The 21,243-nt window shown below is 43.3% G+C and overlaps 1 protein-coding gene across 1 annotated transcript in view; it reads left to right on the top strand.

Moving 5' to 3' along the window:
* The window catches only part of bcas3 (BCAS3 microtubule associated cell migration factor), a gene marked incomplete at its 5' end in the record, with an annotated part of 612,428 nt that overhangs the window by 524,089 nt on the left and 67,096 nt on the right, over positions 1-21,243 (top strand). The window lies entirely within an intron of this gene.

Here is a 21,243-nt window from a genome sequence, read left to right as displayed (position 1 = left end):
ATTACTAGATGTTTTTAAATCCCTGACATCCAACAACATAAAGAAAGACAAAGAAGAACTGACGAACTGTTCAAAGGGAGAGAGAAACACATACCAATTAAAAGGGGGAATTCCAGAGCTTAGGGCCACCAGCAGTGGAACTATACATTAACACAATGTACATTTCAAAGTCAGGCATGGGCTGGTTGGGCAAGTGCAGTCCCCACTCCTTGTTTCCTATAGGGTAGGCTAGGAGCTCGCTCATGTGATCTCTTAGCTTGCCAAACCAAGACAAGTCGAAATAAATGAGAGAAATTCCCAGGCAGGCCTCGCATAATCGTTGTATCATTGCCACTAATAAATGCTCTGCTTTCCTTCAGGGACTTGGCGGAATTTTAAAAACATGACGCCTCTTTCAGATGATGCCTCTTTCAGCAATAATTTAAAGCTATCAGAAGAATCAAAGGCAACGTCACACTCATTATTTAATGCTGCTCTTGTCTTCAAAAGCACCAGGAAGTTTTTTTTTGCTCAAAATAGGTTTTAAGTTCTGGATTTTTTTTTTTTTTTAATATAACCCATAAATAAAGATAGTAGCTGATTGATGGAGTCCAACAACCAACTTGGTGATGAGTTATATTTGGAATACTTTGAACTTGAAGGCAAAGCCCTGGGAAAGCTGGAAATAAATTGTCGAGGAGGACTGGAAATTGTCAAAAGTGGCCAGAATGTTCATTCGAGAAACAGTGAATATCACCAAGATATATGTAACCATGTGTGCCTCCAAAATATGAGGTGTGGAATCTCAGTTAGTATTCACATGAAACAGGTCGGAGCAAGAGACTTTTCCCAAGGAAAGATGAGGTGTTTGTGGGAATGAGTCGTGAAAAATACTTTATCAAAAGCAGGAAGAGAAATGGAATTCAGTGGAAGTGAACAAGGTAAAATAGCAGAAGAGTAATGCAGTGAATTAAAAATGTAATCATTAATCAAAGACTGCAGATGCTGGAAACATGAAATAAAAACAGAAATTGGTAATATATGCGGATTTGTAGGTTAATTGGACTTTGTAAATTGCCCCCAGTGTGCAGGGAGTGGATACAAAAGTAGAACCAATCTGGGCAGCTGATCAATGGTTGGCTTGGACTGAAGGGCCTGTTTCCACGCTGCATCTTTTAATAAATCAATGAATATATCTGTGGATGGAAAATCAGTTAACTTTTCATGTTGATAAACCTTCATCATAATTGGTCTTTCATCAGTTCGGATGAAAGATTAGCAATTTCAAAGCTCATCAGCTGTGGAGGTCTTCCCTGGCCTGCCAGTCCTTTTGCGATTAGTAAGCTCACCAGTGCTCTCTTTCTTCTTATTGATGTTCCAAACAGTTGATTTTGGTAAGCCTAAGGTTTGACTGTAGTCTCTAACAATGTTATTCTTGTTTCTCAGTCTCATAAAGGCTTCTTTGACTTTCATTGGCGCAACTTTGGTCCTCATGTTGATAAACAGTGATAAAACTTCCCAAAGGTGATGGAAAGACTGGAGGAAAGACTGGGTGCTGAGAGCTCTCTTATACCTGCATTAAGGAGGCAATTAAACACACCTGGGCAATTACAAACACCTGTGAAGCCATGTGTCCCAAACATTATCGTGCCCTGAACACGTGCATAAACACAGTTGTAATTTCTACATGGTGAAATCAAAACGTATAAATATGGACTTTTTAAAAAATCTGACAATGTGCACTTTAACCTTATGTGGTTTTTTCTATTACAAATCTCAACTTGTGGGGTACAGAGGCAAATAAATATATGGTGGGTCTTTGTCACAAACATTATGAAGGGCACTATATACCTATCTGTAACAGTGCACATACATCTCAATTTAAACACCAGAACACCAGCTAAATATACAGTCTACTAATACTGACAATTCCTTCTCTTCTCAAATAATCCACATGAAATGTAAGATAACAATTCACTGCTATCTCAGTGTCTCTGATATTGCACTTCCCAAGTAAATATTGATGGTTAACATCTGTTGAGTGTTGTTTAACTGTTAACTCATGTTTCTCAGACTTCATTGCATACAATACTCTAATCTTTTTCTATATCAGCGCTATCTGATGGTAATTCTAATATGATATCACCTGCATCCTATTGCACTGTACCTAGCACTTCATTATTTGCGTCTTTCAGTATTAACTTCCTGTGTCTAGTTCTTTATCGTTTAATTCTTATTGTTAACCTCAGTTAATCACTGCAAAACTGAACTATGTTCCTATCCCAGTAAATGGTGAATGTGTGTGTACAGGGCAGATTATGTGCTGTCGTACTCAGAGGTACAACAGAAGGGGCATAACAATTCATTTAACTCGTATCACACGCAGTCAATGTCAGTTTCAGTTGTTGTTTCATTGAGCTTGGTATACAACGCAGGTTGGGTGCAATATTTCCTGATAGGTAGGTCATATACTTCGAAGGAATGTAGATTGGTAACTTGCTGATTGCTTTAATCGGGAGACCCCTACATACTTCCATCCTTCTTCAAACAGTCCAGGCATAAAACTTGACCCATTCACCTTTAAACTTTGCCTGAACTTCAAGCACGACTTGTGAGAAGAAATATGTTACTGTAACAAGGATGCCAGGGAAAGAGCGCGGGGTGTGTGTGTGTCTGTGTGTGTGTAAATGAGCAATAGTGTGTGTGCTGCTATGCCTGGAGGGTAATGAACTTGCACAACATGCTTCATAGTAATGCCAGCCTGTGCCCTTTGTTTATATTACACAATGGATGATTATTTGGACATGAATTGCTACTGCAGTGAGGAGCCTAGTTAAACAACAGTTGGTAAAACTTGACGCCTGGTGAGTGAGGAATGTGCACAAGGTTTTCTGTGTGCTTGTTGGTGAGGCGACTCCCAAACAGTTCAATCATGTATATCGTTATTAATGTCATTATTCATGTGCACAGATATTTCCCTTAACCCCTTGGTACACAGTAGCTTTCAGTTCCCATGCATAGAACTACTTTGTATCACAATCCAAGGTAAAATGTACTGATATTAATTTAACAGTTAATTTTTTTAACTTTCCCTTCAAATTGTAGAACAGAAATATGATTTGTTTTTTAAATTAACCCTTCAAAACATGAACCTCTCCTTCACTTCACATATCTCTTCTGTGCTTTTCATCATTCAATGTCAAAGATCCCTGGGCACAGCTTCGATGAAGAACAGAGAGGTATTGTCAGTGTCCTGGCAGGTATTAATCCCTCAATTAAAATAGCTAAATCAAGCCATCTGCTTAATATAATATTGCTGTTTGTGAATGTTTGCTGTCATCATCAGCATTCAATAGCATAATGCCCTTATTGTAGGTAAAGGTGAGTTGAATGACATCGAACAAAAGAAAGCATGGTTTAGAAGGGTGACAAAAAAACTTGGTCAAAGAGAAAAGGTTTTCAGGAAGATCTTAAAAAAAAGGTGTATGGAGAAATGTTATGAAGGAATTCCAGAGTTTAGGGTCTAGACACTTATTCACTTCCCCACCATCAGGTGAAGGAAGAAGCTGCTACACCAGCTACCATTGTTGGAAGATAAAGAGTCCTTGGAGAATTCAAACAAAAATCAAACCAAAATGGATGAGAGGAACACTCTTCATTATTTTATGAATTCCATTTATAATTGGTCAAACAATGTAGCTGTCTGGGCCCACTTGCAATATCTTGAATCCTGTGGTACACGCTTTCAACAATTTGTATCTTTTCTGACTCACGGGAGAGGGAAGAAGAGAGAATGACCGGGGTGTGAATGGACCTTAATTATCATGACTGCTTTTCCGAGGCAGCATGAAGTTGCTGGTGTGTGGGGGGGGGGGGGGGGGGGGGGGGGGGGGGGGGGGGGGGGGGGGGGGGGGGGGGGGGGGGGGGGGGGGGGGGTGTGGGGGAGGCTGGTTTGTGTGATGAACTGGGCACCGTTTGCCACTTTCTGCAATTCTTGAGCAGAGCAGTTGCTAAACCAGTCCATGAGATGTGTCTATAGAAACTGGTAAGAATCATTGGAGACGTGCCAAATATTCTTAGCCTTCTGAAGAAGTGGAGGTGTCGGTGTGCTTTCATGGCCTTAGATTCAATGTGGTTGGAGTAGGACGAAATATTGGTGATATTTACACCTGGAAACATGAAGCTCTTGACATCTTCACTAAAGCACAAATGACGTGGACCGGGGATTGTGTGCTCCACTCCGCTTTCTGAAGTGATTAACCAGTTCCTTTGTTTTGCTGGCATTGAGGGAGAGCTTGTTGTCTTGACATCATTTTATTAAAATCTCTATCTCCTTCCTGTACTATATCCCGTCCTACTATTTGGCCACACAGTCATAAATGTATAGTGAGTATACTAAGGGGCTAAGAATGTAGTAAATATCACCAACAATTTGATCTGCTCCAACCACATTCGCCAATGCCTCTACTTCCTCACAAGACTCAGGAAATTCGGCACGTCTCCAACAACCCTTAACACTTTCTACTGATGTACTATAGAAAGCATCCCATCAGGAGGCATCACAGGTTGGTATGTCAACAGCTCTACCCAGGACTGCAAAAAATTGCAGACAATTGTGGGTGCAGACCAGACAATCATACAAACTAGCTTCTCCCCTACCACTTCCCCATTGACTCCAACTCCACTTCACGCTGCCTCAAGAAAGCAGTGAATGTAACCAAAAAAACAGTCACAGCGCAGTAATTTCCTATTGTCTCATCAGGAAGAAGATACACAAGCTTCAAAGCACATATTGCTAGATTCAAGAACAGCTTCTTCCCCGCTGTTCTTAGACTCTCGAATGGCCCTCACACATGCTAAGATAGACACAAAATGCTGGAGTAAATCAGTGGGACAGGCAGCATCTCTGGAGAGAAGGAATGGGTGACGTTTTGGGTAGAGACCCTTCTTCAGACTGATGTCAGTGGGCGGTACAGAGATAAAATGTAGTCGGAGACAGTAAGACTGGTCGGACAACTGGGGAGGGGATGGAGAGAGAGGGAAAGCAAGGGCTACTTGAAGTTAGAGAAGTCAATGTTCATTTCGCTGGGGTGTAAGCTACCCAAGCGAAATCTGAGGAGCTGTTCCTCCAATTTGTGGTGGGCCACACTCTTGACAGTGGAGGAGGTCTAGGACAGAGGGCTCAGTGTGGGAATGGGAGGGAGAGTTAAAGTGTTGAGCAACTGGGAGATTAGGTAGGTTTAGATGGACTGAGCGTAGGTGCTCAGCGAAATGATCGCCGAGCCTGCTCTCACTCTCACTGATATACTGGAAACTATGCTAAGGATATGTTTCCGATCTCACAATCTACTTTATTGCATCCTTTGCACTTATAATTATCTGCATTTTCAATGTAGTAGTAACACTATATTCTGCACTATTTTTCCTTTTTTTACTCTACCTGTTGTAGTCTTACTTTAGATTGGTTTAGTTAAATTGTCACGCATAACGAGCTACAGTTAAAATCTTTTTAACGGTGTGCAATCCAGTCAGCGGAAAGACTATACATGATTACAATCAAGCCGCCCACAATGTACAGCTACAGGATAAAGAGAATAACATTTAGTGCAAGATAAAGTCAAGAAAAGTCCAATTAAAGATTGTCTGAGGGTCTCCAATGAGATAGATGGTAGCTCAGGACCGCTTTCTGGTAAGAGATAGGATGGTTCATTTGCTCGACCATCAGTATTGTACTTATGTATGGTATGATTGTATCGTTCTGATGAATGGTCTGATCTTCCTGGATAGCAACATAAAGCATTGTTTTTCACTGCATCTTAGGACATGTGATAATGATAAACCTATACCAATACGTGTAGGAAAAAAAACTGCAAATGCTGGTTTAAATCGAAGATAGACGCAAAATGCTGGAGTAACTCAGCAGGACAGTCAGCATCTCTGGAAAGAAGGAATAGGTGACATTTCGAGTTGAGACCCTTCTTCAGACCAATATCTTCTCTTTCCACGGAAGCTGCCTAACCTGTTGAATGTTTTCAGCATTTTCTGTTTTAACAGTGCAGGTTATTTTGGCAAAGTAAGAGAGAATATGTTCCTGGTAGGATTGCCAACTGGCTGAATATAGTTTAGTTACCATCACATGACTGCAACCTATCAATGTGTCTCCCAGTTTTCTACGCAATAAGTATATAAAGGCTGGATTCAAACTCTATACTCCGACCATTGGCCACCGTATGCATCAATCATCCAGGACCCGAAACGTCACCCATTCCTTCTCTCCATACCCCCTACCTAACCATATCGAATTGGAAAACAAATAGCCTCTTTGTAAACTCGATTACAAATATTTTGACTGTCAGTTAAACATGCTTTTACAGAAGAAGGCTAAAAAAAATAATTTTATTGGGCTTTTTTTTTTAATGCTACATTGGGTTTTTTTTCCCTTGAGGTGTTGCTGTCTCGAAGTTTAATCATTAATTCTTGGAACAATTCTGGAGATTTGACAACCTAAAAGCATGCAAGACTTTAAGTGCACTAAGGCACATTTCCTGGCTAAATGGCACGAGGCATCAGTGCCCCAGCACACTGTTCCGCCACCTTTAATTAATTATGTAATCAACTGACCTTTTTGGGAGCACCATTTGTGTTTAGGGATGGGGAAGCCAGGTCATTTATTAAACAGGACGGATGCTAATTAAGTTACTTAAACAAATTACTTTCTAATAGTCCACAGACACAGGGCTCTGTCTGTTTTTGTAGTTTAAAGTTTTTACTTGTAACATATGTAAAAACCTGTGATATATTCAGCAGATGAGCCGCATAACCTTTTTTCGATCTGGCATTTTACTAGATGTTAAAGCATTTTGACCATGTAAATTATTCAGCGTGTTCACCCAGATACTGAACGCAGCATCAGACCCTGCAGGGATCAACGATTACACAGCAGCCGGACCTCGTGTCCATTGTGGCTTTACACTGCCTGTTGGAGATTTCAGATAGCTTTTGATAAAACTTGGATGTCGAGAAGAAAGCACTACCAATAGTTGGAGTTATAACGCATGAAGGAAGATGCTTAAGGTTGTTGACAGTCAATCATCCCAACCGCAGATATCAGTGTAGGATTTCTTCAGGGCAGTGACCTAGGTACAGCTGCTTCACCAATGACCTTCCTTCCATCACAAAGTGCAGATGTCACAAGGTCATAAGTGATAGGAGTAGAATTAGGCCATTCTTCCCACCAAGTTTACTCCGCCATTCAATCATGGCTGATTTATCTCTCCCTCCAAACCACATTCTCCTGCCTTCTCCCCATAACCTCTGACACCTGTACTAATCAAAAAATCTATCTATCTATCTCTGCCTTAAAAATATCCACTGACTTGACCTCTACAGCCTTTTGTGGCAAAGAATTCCACAGGTTCATCACCCTCTGACTAAAGACATTCTCCTCATCACCTTCCTAAAAGAACGCCCTTTAATTCTGAGGTTATGTCCTCTAGTCCTAGACTCTCCCACTAGTGGAAACATCCTCTCCACATCCACAATATCCAAGCCTTTCACTATTCTGTATGTTTCAATGAGGTCCCCCCTCACTCTTCTAAACACTTTGGAGTATTTTGTACTGAATTGGCCACCCCACTGCAGGAAGGATGTGGAGGCTTTGGAGAGGTCACAGAAGAGGTTTACCAGAATGCTGCCTGGATAAGCGGGTATTAGCTAGAAGGAGAGGTTGGGCAATCTTGGTTTCTTTTCTCTGGAATGTCTAAGGTTGAGGGGAGCCCAATAGAAGTATATAAAATTATGAGCGGCATTGATAGGCAGTATGAACCTTTTTCCCCCGAGTGGAAATATCAAAGACTAGAAAACTGGAGGGCATAGCTTTAAGGTGAGAGGGGTAATGTTTAAAAAGGACATGCAGAGCAGGTTTTTGTACACGTAGAGTGGTGGTGCCTGGAACGCACAGCCAGAGGTAGTGATGGAGGCAGATATGATAGTGGTGTTTGAGGCTCTTAGATAGGCACATGCATATGTTGGGAATGGAGGGGTATAGATCATAATAATAATAATAATCTTATTTATATAGCACATTTTTAGTCAACTTGCATTGACCCCAAAGTGCTTCACATAATTACATTACATTTACACACAGGCAAAGGTGGGTGAAGAGTCTTGCCCCAAGGACACAACGACAGTATGCATTCCAAGCGGGATTCGAACCGGCTACCTACCGGTCGCCAGCCGAACACTTAGCCCATTGCGCCATCTGTCGTCCCACATCATGTGCAAGTTGATGAGCTTAGGTTATCTTGGTATTATGTTCAACATAGACATTGTGGGCTGAAGGGCCGGTTTCTGTGCTGTACCTTTCTATGTTCTGCACAAAGTAAGCAACCCCGTATCAGCATACAGCAAAACCCAAACACTGGGCTGATCTGTGGCAAATGATACTCGTATCACACATATGTCACGCAATGACCAACATTAAAGTCGAATCACTATCTTTGACATTCAATGGCATTATATTTATTGAATCCCCCACTATCAACACTCTGGGAGTTATCTAAACGAGACCAGCCATGTAAATAATATCGCTGCAAGAACAGGTCAAAGGTTGGGTATCCTTCTGAAAGCAAGGCAATACTCTGGTAAAATATTCTCCGGATGTGCTGCTTCAACAACTAAACAACAGCAGCACCTCTCAGTGCAAGCAGCCACTTAATTGTATCCTTCCACCCTGCTAAATATTCATCTCTTCTTCGACCAGCACACATTGACAACAGTGAATGCCATCTACAAAATCCACTCCAGTCATTCACCTGAGCTACTGTGACAGTACCTCACAAACCCACGGCCAACGACAGCAAGCACATGGAAACACCCCAACATGCAGATTCCCCTCCAGGTTGCATACCATTCTGATCTGGAAAACCAATGCTGATCCTTTATCATCTCCAGACCAAATCCCTCCCGACAGCTCTGTGGGAACTCCTTCATCACGTGGACAGCGAGCCTCTATGCTACCTTTTCAAAGGCGATCAGTGTTTGTCAGGTGTGCCCATGTTACATAAGAGAATTTCAAAGAAATCCAACTGTGACTGCTCATATTTGGCTGACTATAATACAGAATTATTTCTCATACCTAGTCCCAAGATATCTGACTTTGATAAATTGCCTTTATGTTTATTAAACCACACAAAAAGAATAACAATGTGATCTCATGAATGTTGTTAATTCAGCAAACTTCTTCCAAAAAACAATTTCAAAATATTTATCCTTGCTTTCAAGCCACTCCATGGGTGTCCCTCTCTATCTTGGCCAGTCCTCTTCATGGAAGGTACACAAAAAAGCTGGAGAAACTCAGCGGGTGCAGCAGCATCTATGGAGCGAAGGAAAAAGGCAACGTTTCGGCCCGAAACGTTGCCTTTTTCCTTCGCTCCATAGATGCTGCTGCTCCCGCTGAGTTTCTCCAGCTTTTTTTGTGTACCTTCGATGTTCCAGCATCTGCAGTTCCTTCTTAAACACCTCTTCATGGAATACCTGTGATTGTCCATTTCCGGCCACTCTCGTGCTTGACTTTCACAGCTTCATCTTTGGAGTCTCGGGCTTGAGGCGGAAAGATCATAAATCTCTCTGCACCTTCCTTGAGGACACTATATCTGTGTCTTTTGTTTTTGTTTGAACTTGTTCCTGGGAAGCATTTGGGATGCTGCACTCTGCTGACAATGCTACGTAAATCCAAGTTATTTTGGGGTTGTTTTGACAATGAATGTAATTGTCACTTGCAACATGAATGGCTTGATGACAAGTTGTGCAATATATTGATATCTTAATGTAATGCAGTTGTCAACAAAATCTGGAGAAAGAAAATCCACTTTTATCATTTGTTTGTGCAATACTGTGAGAATTTGTAAACACGTTGGAATAAAAGGGAGGAGGTGAGGAATATGTTGATCTGATCCCTCATAGTTTCCAAATGCAGCTAGTGTAGGTTAACCAGAAAGGATGCCGACTCAGTGAACAGGGTTGTAGCGGAAACTAGCGGAAAGTAATGTGGTGAGACTGTTATGAAATGCTGGTGTATTTAGGAAATAGCACTTAGCAGGGTCTCTCTGAATGACTGCCAGGTCAGGAAGCTGAAGTGCAAGCATTGGCTAGGATTCAGGCCTCCGAAGATCCGTTCACTGACCACACAGTCCGTCAGGAATATGTCACTAAGTGAGCAAATGGAAGGCTCCAGTTTGCTTCCACAGTGTCTTGGCATGGAGTACTTTCACATACTGTAACCCAAGGGCTCCTGAGGGAAGGCAGACACTGTGGGACCAGCGAACTGACAACTTTTCTTTGGTATTTTAAATAGAAAAGTGTAAATAAAAAAAAGCCTGGGAACAAAATGTTTGTCTCTCAAATGTTTCCCACTTTTCGTTGTGCCCTTTAGATGTGACCCATTTGTCATTCACAGGGAAAACTTACCATAATTTCCACAAGGAAGTTCAACTACTGGTCTCTGGCATTCAGCCGAGTCTTTCTCCCCTTGGGGTTTAGGGACAAGGGGGATGGGGAAATGAGGCACCTTCCTTTAGCGTGGGTCAGTCATTTTCCCACCGATTTGTGTTCACTCACGGCATTGATCTTTAAATTAAAAATTTTAGCAATTTATAAAACTCTCAGAATGAATATGCAATTATTTTAAAGGATCAGTAGTTGGGAGGGTTCCCTATCACAGTGGGATGGCAGAAAGCATAGAATTCTACTATCATAAAATGGCGTTGAAGAATGAAGGTAATAATTTTCTCACCTGGGCCCAAGACCACTGGGAGCAGCCTGGTAGATATGTGCTCTGCACATGGAGGTGGTGAAAGATAACCAATTCCCCCCTAGTGCTGGCTTTACTCTGCTATCATTAAGAAATATTGCCCCCAGGGTGAAAGTGAGTGGTAGAAACTGTGGGGAATTGATGGGAATATGGAGATTACAGTAGGATTAGTGTAAATGGGTGGTTGATGGTCAGCACAGACTTGTTGGGCTGATGGTCCTGTTTCCATGAGAATCATTCAAAATCTTTGGCCCCCGGCTTTTTGAAGAACTAGTTAATCACTTCAGCTTGCGTTCTTAGTTTGGGATCATTCATTTTTAATTATCCAGTTTTATTTTGGAAATTTCTAGTGATTCTTCTTCTATCCCTTGCAGTGGTCTAAACCAGAGAAGGGAAAGGATACAGCCAAGTGTTTGGCTCCTCACCGTTAGCCAACCATTGCTCCTAGTCAGTACTCGTACACATTTTGCAGTTGCTTCACTTACAATTCCCAACATAGCGTTAGAATCATACAGCATGGAAACAGGCCCTTTGGCCCAACTGACCCATGCTGACCAAGATGCCTTATCTACGCTAGTCCCACCTGCTCACGTTCGGCCCATATCCTTCTCAACTTTCCAATCCAGGTACCTGCCGAAATGTCTTTTAAATAACCTCGACTCCCTCCTCTGGCAACTTGCTCCAGATACACGGCTTGTACACCTAGAATTTAGAAGATTGAGGGGGGATCTTATAGAAGCTTACAAAATTCTTAAGGGGTTGGACAGGCTAGATGCAGGAAGATTATTCCCGATGTTGGGGAAGTCCAGAACAAGGGGTCACAGTTTAAGGATAAGAGGGAAGTCTTTTAGGACCGAGATGAGAAAATCTTTTTTACACAGAGAGTGGTGAATCTGTGGAATTCTCTGCCACGGAAGGTAGTTGAGGCCAGTTCATTGGCTAGATTTAAGAGGGAGTTAGATGTGGCCCTTGTGGCTAAAGGTATCGGGGGTATGGAGAGAAGGCAGGTATGGAATATTGATGATCAGCCATGATCATATTGAATGGCGGTGCAGGCTCGAAGGGCCGAATGGCCTACTCTTGCACCTATTTTCTATGTTTCTATGATTCTGTACCCACCTTTGTGAGAAAATGTTGTCCCTCAGGGTTCCTAATAAATCTTTCCCCTCTCACCTTAAACCTATGTCCTCTGGATCTTGATTCCCTTACTCTGTAGCCTGGACACTTGCTGTGCAGCCTCGTGAAGAACGTCTCCTCGGTAAGCATTAAAACATGTTAACAAGAAATATAACCTTTTGCAATGAAACGTGAACGGTGGGCTGTGGTGAGCAGCAACTGTAGTGGAGAGACTCCACTGGATATTTCAGCACCCATTACTGATTTCACTTTTCACTCCCACGTTTTCAGTTCAAGGCTTCTCAGGCTGAAATCACTTCTGCAGATGTTATTTTGAAAGCTGCACAGGAAGCAGTATGATGAAACAAAGGGCCTGGTCACTGTCTCTTGGAGTTTAGTGAAAGGCCATTCGGTTATGATTTAGAAACACATCTAGGTAAGGTCTTATTTTATTGCAACAAGTTCACAAGGACTTTATTCATACAACATAAGGTAGACTGAAATAACAAAAAGCATGATTGGTTGCCCTGTGAATCTAATCTACCACAGACTCCTCACTCTAACAGTGCGTATCCAAATTCATCAAAGCAAAACTCTGACATATATACAGACTTCATAGCATCATTCTGAAATACACCACATCCCTCATTGTAACACTCCAATAGGCTTAAATATCTCACAGCAACACACCACTCACTCCCACGGCTATCTTGGCTATAACTCGTCCCTGCCTCTTACAAAGATGGCATTCCTTACTCACAATTTTGCCATCTCCGGTGCATCTGTTCCCAAGTTGAAGCTTTCCAGTCCAGGACCACCGAGATGCCCTCTCTTTTCAGTAAACATGGTTTCCTCACATGGTTGGTGAGGATGGAGCCTTCACCATGTCTCCTCTGTGTTGTGCAGTTCTGCGCTTGCTCCTTCTCCCCACACTAGAACAAGGATAGAGTTCTCCTGGTTCTTACTTTTCACCCCACTCCAACAAATCATTCACCAGAGCAGCGACTGCAGGATATATAACACTTGTCTCTACACCTCCTCTCTCACTCCCTTCCAGTGAGCACAGCAGCCCTTCCAGGTGTAAACAGAGATTCACATGTGACTCGTTCTGTCTATTGCATTCAGTGCTCCTGATCAGTGGTCTGCTTTACATCGGAGAGACCAAGCGTAGACTAGGCAACCATTTCGCCGATCGCTTCGCTCTGTCCACCAAGATCTGCTAAAGTTACTGGATGATAACAATTTTAACGCCCTTTCCCATCGCTGGCCTCCTCCGTTGCCAGAGTGAGGCTATATACAAACTGGAGCAACAGCACTTCATATTTACTAGGGTAGCTTACAACCCAACACAACATTGAATTCTCCATTTTCAAGTAATAGCTCCCTACCCACTCTCTCTTTCCTCTTACCCCACACCCATTTCTCCTATTTCCCCCCCCCCAACCTCTTTCTGTCCCCTCCTTTGTACACTCATCTCCCATCCTGAGCCCCTCGTTTACCTTTTATCCCTCGTCTTTTCCCTCTGCCTCTTCCCTTCCACTTATATCCGTCCCCCTGTCTTAAGATTTCACTCCTCTTCCTTCCTTACCTGACACCCTTCTATCTCCTTTTCACTTTGAGCCTTTGTCACGCACTCCACCCATCGACAATTAAATCCCCCCCTCACCTGCACCCACCTATCACATGCCAGCATTGTCCCAACCCCCCCTCATTTCCAGTTTTCCCCCCCCCCCCCCCCACTACAATCAACCCGAAACATCGTCTATCCTCTCCCTCTAGAGGTGCTACCTCACCCACTGAGTTCCTTCGGCGTTTTGTATCTTATTCAAAATTGCAGCTTCTGCATTTTCTTGTGTCTCAAGAACTAGCTCCTTTGTCTTGCTGACATTGAGGGTGAGGTTGTTGTCTTGACACCATGTTACTAAGCTCGCAATTTCCACCTCGTCATTATTCGAGATCCAGCGATAGACCAAGACCTCTCATTATAACATTCTAAACACAACCATCAGTGTATCATCCTGTCGGTCTCAATCTATTATTAAGAACAAAGTGGCAAGTCTTTCAGAAAATCATAATTAAAATAAACACAGTTTTGTGAAAGAGAAATTGTTCCTGACAAATTTATTGAAATTCCTTGAGGATGTGGTTAGCAGCATAGCTGAAGAGAAACTGCTTGATAAAACGTATTTACATTTCCAAAAGTCTTCAACAGGTGCCACCTAGCGCTCTTGTTATTCTGATGGGACTTGACAAGGGAGATGCTCAGAGTTGTTTCCCCTTCTGAGGAGGTCTAGAACGAGGGGGATAGTTTATTTGAACGCTCATTCCTTTCTTTGCCGTCTGATATACCAACTCACCATGATCAGTGTTTCTGAGCACCCAAAACCTTTCACTATAATACACTCTAGTGTACTCTAACCCTCACTTTTCCCCTCTCTGGTATACCCTAACCCATACTGTAATGGTCACACTACTCACTGTAACGTAGAACATTAAACAGTACAGCACAAGAACAGGCTCTTGAACAAGGTCTGCCCAGAGAAGAGGGAGTTAGATGTGGCCCTTGTGGCTAAGTGGATCAGAGGGTATGGAGAGAAAGTTACACAAAAAAGCTGGAGAAACTCAGCGGGTGCAGCAGCATCTATGGAGCGAAGGAAATAGGCAACGTTTCGGGCCGAAACCCTTCTTCAGACTGATCGGGGGCGGGGGTGGGCGGGGACAAGAAAGGAAAAAGGAGGAGGAGCCCGAAGGCTGGGGGATGGGAGGAGACAGCAGGGGGACTGAGGAAGGGGAGGAGACAGCAAGGACTAACAAAATTGGGAGAATTCGATGTTCATGCCCCCGGAATGCAGACTCCCCAAACGGAATATGAGGTGCTGTTCCTCCAATTTCCGGTGCTGCTCGCTGTGGCCATGGAGGAGACCCAGGACAGAGAGGTCGGAGACGGAGTGGGAGGGGGAGTTGAAGTGCTGAGCCACCGGGAGGTCAGCTTGGTTATTGCGGACTGAGCGGAGGTGTTCGGCGAAACGATCGCCCAACCTCCGCTTGGTCTCACCGATATAGATCTGCTGACATCTAGAGCAGCGGACACAATAGATGAGGTTGGAAGAGATGCAGGTAAACCTCTGTCGCACCTGGAACGAATATGGAGAGAAGGCAGGTACGGGATACTGAGTTGGATGATCAGCCATGATCATATTGAATGGCGGTGCAGGCTCGATGGGCCGAATGGCCTACTCCTGCACCTAATTTCTATGTTTCTATGTTTCTAACATGATGTCAAATTAAACTAATCTCATCTGCCTGCATATGACCCCCATCCCACCATTCCCTACATATCCATGTGGCGATCTAAAAGCCTCTTAAACACCATGACTAAATGCCCTCTGATTAATCCCTCACAATAACACCGATATAATTCGTTTAAGGCCATGCAGCCATTCCTGTACATTTGCTGAGAAGAAATATTGATGACCTACAGGTATCATCCAGATTGAGGATGCCTGGAGGATCCTCCCTCATCCCCTTCATATTCTAGTGAAGGTCCACGCAAAGTAACAATGTGGTCCTCACAGGTACACAACAACGCTGGAGAAACTCAGCGGGTGCAGCAGCATCTATGGAGCGAAGGAAATAGGTAACGTTTCGGGCCGAAACCCTTGGGTTTCGGCCCGAAACGTTGCCTATTTCCTTCGCTCCATAGATGCTGCTGCACCCGCTGAGTTCCTCCAGCATTTTTGTGTACGTTCGATTTTCCAGCATCTGCAGTTCCTTCTTGAACACAACAATGTGGTCCTCACATATACTTTTAATTGGATAGTGAGTGCTGGATAAGAAGGGTTGATTGCCACTCCCACACAATCTCATAGAGAAGAAGTGTGAGTGGTGTTCACACCCAGTGCATTGGCGTTTAATGCAGACAGGGAGCTGATGTGTCGAGCACGATGACTTTTTTGTCTTTGACCCTGGAGATCACTCGTGTTAAGGACTACCAAACGTTTTCCCAGAGCAGCATTATAAGTCCAAAGACTTCCTGGAATTTAGTTTATTCTTAGTACCTGCAGTCATGGGCTGTGAGGAGGATGAGGATTCCCAGAGAAATTTATCCCACGGTTTGATCTTTTTTGAGGAAATGCTGTTTGGAATTTCTCAGAGAGAGAGAATGTGTTGATGTCAGGGAAAGGCCAGGCCGTGGTGTGAGAGGAAGTGGTAGATGCTGAAAGTCTCTAGTGCTTATTTAAACTAGTGTGGGCGGACAGTACTTTCGCTCCTTGTACTCAAGGCTTATATTCGCTTCAAGTCTCAAAGCAATGCTCTCTTCTGCTGTGGTACACAGGCTGCTGGGCATCCTGAAGTACCTTATTCCAAATGGACACCCTGATCTGCCGAAACTTTGTGTCAATTGTGCTTCCAGCCATAACAGCTGTTGCACTTGTGCCTGATTTATTTTAACCTTGCATACATGGTATTCATGCGTGCATTTTCACATGCACCTACTGCGTGCATGGACACAGGCACAGCATGCGTGCATGCATGCAAACCCATGTGCACACGCGTGCTTATACACATGCTCGCTGCAGAGATTACAAACGCTAATTGAATTTATTCCCATACGAAGCATTAAAAGCAGTGCCATTTATAATTGTGCTCCCAACCCAATTGCAGAAACCTTTCTATTTTTATGTGTTTCATTTTCCTTCATACCTTGCATTATTGCCTGTTATCCAAACAAGGGACACTGGCGTTGCCCAAGAAATGCACAAATATGCCTGAGGGTATCTGCCTCTCTGAATTTTCTCTTTGATCTGTTCTGTTAGTGCTGGGGATTTCTCTCTGTCCCTTCTATTTGACAACTCAGCTTCAATTTGCATTTAGATAGCGCATTTAATATAGGAAAGCATCCCAAGGCGTTTTACAGGAGCAGTGTCAAACAAAATTTGACACAAAGCCACTTGGAGGGACCGAGGACTGGTGACCAAATACTTTGCATCAAAAACAAATGAAGCTTGTGAATGGGGAATTGGATGGCACAAGTGTGCACCCTGCCTGTAGGAAGTGTAAAAAGAAAGCTGAGCATCTCCTGCTAAAATCAATCACTTCTTGTCGAGCGGGTTCTTAGTCGTGAAAACAACTGAAATCGTGAATGTCGTATGTTATCTATCTGCTGTGATCTTAGGTCAGCAGATGGAAGCGTGTATTATCGTTGTTATGTTTCAAGCCAAGCTTCCTTCTGGCACATTGTAAAGAAGAAGCTGAGCTTCTATTATTCAGCAGTTGCCCATGTACTGTACACCACACAGGGCTCCATCTCTCAACATCACAGTTTTGATGGCAGTGCCATGCCTCTGAGTAGAAAGGGCACAAGGGCACAGCTGGTAGAATTGCTGCCTCACAGTGACACAGACCCAAGTTCAATCTTGACCTTGGGTGCTGTCTGTATGTAGTTTGCATGTGCTCTCTGTGACCACGTGGGTTTCCACCAGTTGCTCTGGTTTCCTCCCATATCCCAAAAATGTGCGGGTTTGTAGATTCCTTGGCCTCTGTAAATTGCCCGTTGTGTGTAGGGAGTGGATAAGGAAGTGGGATAACATAGAATTCTTGTGAATTGGTGCTCGATGGTCGACCTATTACTGAGCAAAGGTTATGTGCTTCCCCAGCTACCCATTTCAGTAGCTCCAATGGCTTGTCACCCTGCAATAAGAAGGATGTCATTAAGCTGGAAAGAGTGCAGAGATAATTCACGAGGATGTTCAAGAAGGAACTGCAGATGCTGGAAGATCGAAGGAGGTGGCGGAAATGGCGGAGGATTATGTGTTGTATTTGCCGGCTGGTGGGGTGAAAGGTGAGGACCAGGGGGACTTGTTGCGAGTGCGGGGATGGGGAGAGAGAGCAGTGTTGCGGGGTATGGATGAGACCCTGGTGCTTTTGAGGTGGCGGAAATGAATCCTAATTCACGAGGAAGTTGGCTGGACTCAAGGGCCTAAGCTACAGTAAGAGGCTGGCAGGATAGAACTTTATTCGTTGTACTGCAAGGTGCTGAGGGATGGTTTTATGAGGTAGCAGTTGGTTCCCCGTTGTGATGCCAGTCAAGTTAATCAAAATGGCGATCTGAAAATGGCGCTGGGCCCGACAAACCTCCCTGAATGGCGCAGGCACGCCTGCCGCTTTGAAACTCGTCCCGTTCAGAGTATAAAGTTAATTCAAGTCTTTAAAGTGATTTACTTTTTAAAATATAACAAAACTTGATACTGCACACCGCAGGCGAATGGTGGGTAAGGGCCCCCTAAAATTGTTGCACTTTCGTGTACTGTTTTGGCTGTATTTCAGGAACGTACATACATACAAGATGAGATATAAAATAATGAGAGAAATACTTAGAGTGAATGGTCTTTTACCCAGAATTGGGACATCAAGAACCAGAGGGACATAAGTTTAAGGTGAGAGGGAGGAGTAATACAAATCTGAGGGGAGAACTTTTTATTCAGAGGGTGGAGGGTATGTGGAACGAGTTGTCAGATGTGGTAGTTGAGACAGATAGTGAAACATTTAAAAGACACTTGGACATGTACTTGAATAAGAAAGGTTCAGTGGCAAAGCCAGGCATATGGGACAGGCTTTGATGGGGATCTTGGTTGGTATGGACGAGTTAGGCCAAAGGCCCTGTTTCTGTGCTCAATGTGCAAAACATGTCAGGTAGAGAACCACTTAGTGGGACAGGCAGCATCTCTGGAGAGAAGGAGGGTCTCGACCTGAAACGTCACCCATTCCAAGAGATGCTGCTTGTCCCGCTGAGCTAATCCAGTATTTTGTGTCTATCTTTGGTGTAAACCAGCATCTGCAGTTCCTTCCTACACAGGCAGAGAACCACTCTAGCTTTTATTGGAATAAGAATGTAAAGAGCGTACTCTCCCGAAGACAGGCGGGTTTCCTCTGGGTGCTCCGGTATCCTTCCACATCCCAAAGGAGTGCAGGATAGTAGTGCAATTGACCATTGTTCTCTATACATTATTGGGGGAAGAATATAATGACGGAACTTGTATTTCCAAAGTGAGTTCAGGATGTTTGAAAGCACTTTACAACCAAAGCCATTCAAGTCAGGGATGAGAGGAAATTTCTACACAAGAGAGGGCAATAAATCTTCGGAATTCTCTACCCGTGGGGGCTGTGGATACTTTGTCATTGAGTATGTTCAAACAAAGAGAAATAGATGTTTAGATATTAAGAGAATGAAGAGATATGGGGTTAGTGCAGGAAAGTGGCAAAGAGGTTGGCCTTAATTTTAATGAATGGCAGACGAGGCACAAAGGGCTGAATGGCGCACTTTTGCTTCTGTTTCTTATCGGTCCAACGTTTACATAGCCTTCACCAGCAGATAGCCCATCTGCTGACTGGCTTGTCACTATTAGTGTAGTTGATTGAATGTAAGATGCAGGTCTATAACAGCTCCCTAGGGAGGGGCATGTTATGACTTAATATATGGATTGTCAGTGTAACTGAGAGCGAGAAAGCTGCTCACTAAAAAACAGTATGTAAACTGATATAAGCACTAGTCCACTCACTATCTGCATGTCTTTAATCAGGCAACATCTGGTTCTTATTGTCTTATTCCCCCAAAAAGGAAAGGTTCTCTACAATTTTGTGTACAGAGGTCAAGTATTTGTAAATTGACTGTAGTTAGGCTGTTGGATTTCAGAGTTTCCATTCGGTTTAGCAGCATTGAATACTGCGCCTCTTATTTAATTATGGAATTGCAAACCTTCTAGTCTCTTTCATCTGTTCCTTCAAATAAGCCAAATTCTGATCTGTGTCTACCTGGGATTGAATTACATGGAATATGCAGCAGACAGACAGGCCGTTCACTCCAACTTGTCCATGCTGACAATCATGCATTACTTGAGCCTCCTGATCCATATCAGCATAACTCTCTTTTCCGTCTTTCACATATTTATCAATCCTCAGAGAGTGGATAACTGTAGGTACAGTATTTGCCCCAAGCATTCCCTGTGGGATGCCATGTTTTCACAACGCTAGGCCTTTCCTACTTGATCTGGTAGAGAGTCATACAGCACAAAAACATGCCCTTCAACACAACTCATTCATGCTAGCCAAGATGCCCATCAACGTTAGTCCCATTTTCCTGCATTTGACTCATAAAACCTCTAAACCATTCCAATCCATATCTTATCACTATTTTATTTTGTTTTCCTCACAAGTAGAAATGTTCCCATTTTAATTCCACGTGCCAAGTTATATGTGGCCTCCTTGCTTTCATTGTTAAAATGTAATTCCTCATATTTGGGTGATGGAAATTCATTTGCTCATTCTGGAAGTTTATTGATGTCTCCATGTAGTTTATCATAATATGCCATATGATAGTTTCTCCCAATTTGGTATCATGCTCACATTAAAAAAATTGTGTTAATGGTTACAAAATCTAACTTGTTAATACAAACTGAAACTATGGTGTTCTCAGGTGAGATCTTTGTGGGCTCCCAATTTCCATCTTCTGCGCGTTTTGTTTTGAAGCCAGCCAGCTGAGCATTCTACTGCTTCTCCTGTAACTCTGTACGCTCTGACCCTGTTCATTAATCTATTATGTGGCACTTTATTGAAGGACTTTAAAAGACATCTAGATAAATGACAGATTTAAGCAATAAAACAAAACTCATGGCACCAGGGTTGCTCCGATCTGTACTGTGTCAGCTAATCCCAGAAGCCCACCACTTGAGTGTCACAGCTAGTCTCGGCAACCATGAGTGAGGGGGAGGAGAAAATATGCCAGCGGTCCTGCTGTTGATCAGCGTCCTGTGGCTTCTGCCGTCAAATGTGCATGTGCGTGCACTTAGAATGGGAAAAGGTAACCGGACAAGTTCAACTCCTCCCCTTCAGTGGGAAGATAGCCAAGTGACTGACCACCTTGGAGAGAGAGGCTGTAGAAACAACACAACCCTAACCTGAAGCCCCCCCCCCCCCTCCCCCCCTCAAGTGCGAAGCGTAAATGATCTAAAAACAAACTGTTCATGTTGAGGCACAAGAAGGAAAGATGCATTTACACAGCGCCTTCTGCAACCTCAAAATGACCTATGGTACTTTTTTCAGCGTAATCGATACTGTAAAGTGGGACCACGTTTCACACAAGCTTTGAACAGCTACAGTGATCAGATAATGTATTAATGTTCAGAAATAAATATCGGACCAGGACATCGAGGAGAACTCCCAGCTGTTCTTTGAAGTGGTGCCACATGAGGGGGCAAACGGGGCTTCCATTTAATGTCAGATCTGGACCGTAGAAAATGTTATGTGTGCGCTCACATTATGTATTTGTGCTTGCATAGACC

This window comes from Leucoraja erinacea, chromosome 28 (genome assembly GCF_028641065.1).
Source record: "Leucoraja erinacea ecotype New England chromosome 28, Leri_hhj_1, whole genome shotgun sequence".
NCBI classification, from domain to species: domain Eukaryota; kingdom Metazoa; phylum Chordata; class Chondrichthyes; order Rajiformes; family Rajidae; genus Leucoraja; species Leucoraja erinaceus.
The sequence above is the reverse complement of the archived record's forward strand: the minus strand, read 5'-3'. Positions and strand labels throughout refer to the sequence as shown.